Raw genomic sequence first — 1,535 nt, 5'->3', positions numbered from 1 at the left:
TATATTAATAGACAAGTATACACAACTGAGTCTGTTATTATATCATGTGAGTCCTCAATTAAGAACTTACTAAGTGTCTGCATCTACACACATACACATACACATACTATTGACACACTAACACACATACATGTACATCTACACATGCATACACATATAAAGCTACATGTAAAGCATGCATAATTGCTCACACACATACACACACATGTACATGTTACATGTACACATGATGTACGTGTTAGTACACACATACACATATTAAAACATATGCACACATACACACAAATACATGTATGTACATACACAATGTACACAATGTATATAAATTACAATTTATTTTAATTCCAGCATTGACACTCTATCAATTGTGAATCCATCTTTACACACACACACACACAGACACATGTATATTCACACATATATAGGTAAAGAAACAAACACAAAACACAAAAAGACACAAACACACATTCACACTAAAAACAGACACACACACACATACTGAATACCAGCATTATTCATCAGTAGTTTTTACTGAGTATCGTAATATGTACATGTACATTACAAACCTCATGAGTTACAAATTTAGTTAATCACTTATGTTTCATTATCAAGCATCATAATATAATACTTACCAGTTCTTTCCATTTTCTTTTGTTAATATCCAGTAACCATACACCATAGACATCATATCCACCTACCACTAGTAAGTGTGGTCCTGAACTAGTGGTAATCAGTACACTGAAATGACCCCATCTTCCCTTAGGCCATTGTACTGATCCTCCAGGATTAGGTACTGCTAATATATCCTGAGAGAATAATAAAATCAATGTAATACAATAATTCATTAATAATTAAGTAATATTACTACAGACTGGGTTTAGATTGTGCTTCAAAAAGATTGTGATAGTGAACAAAATAATCTACATTGCATATTCAATGCTGTCAAAATCAAAACACATCCTATAGTATTAGCAATTAGCAATTATATACAGTATTAGCTCACCACTGATGTCTTAGTGAAACTTATCATATACAGTTTATTATCACAGATTTCATCAGGAGTAGAGCCTCCAAACATTACCGCAGTGTTATTAGTAACTGGTGTTAGAGTGAAGTGACTAATAGGAGGTAGTCTATCTCCAGTAACAACAGGAGATATCCATTGATCTAATAATAATGTACAAACATTCATGTACACTTACTTACCACATACACACACATACATTATACACATTCATCATACATATGTATGTGTATATGTGTGTACATTATTATTTATACATACACATCATGCATAGACACACATCACTATCACATGATACACACACACACACACAAACACACACAGATACAATCATGTATGGATACACACACCATCACACACACCACACCTGTACACATGAAGGAGAGGTCCAGGGGGTCTCCTTATTTCAAGATTACTAATCTATTCTGGTACATGTCAGTTATGATTGTTAATGAATAATTATACAAAACTCATGGAACATTGTATGTAGGTAATTTGTGACTCATGTGAT

Source organism: Amphimedon queenslandica, unplaced genomic scaffold (genome assembly GCF_000090795.2).
Source record: "Amphimedon queenslandica unplaced genomic scaffold, v1.1 AMPQUscaffold_12224, whole genome shotgun sequence".
NCBI lineage: Eukaryota > Metazoa > Porifera > Demospongiae > Haplosclerida > Niphatidae > Amphimedon > Amphimedon queenslandica.
This window is presented reverse-complemented; position numbering follows the sequence as displayed.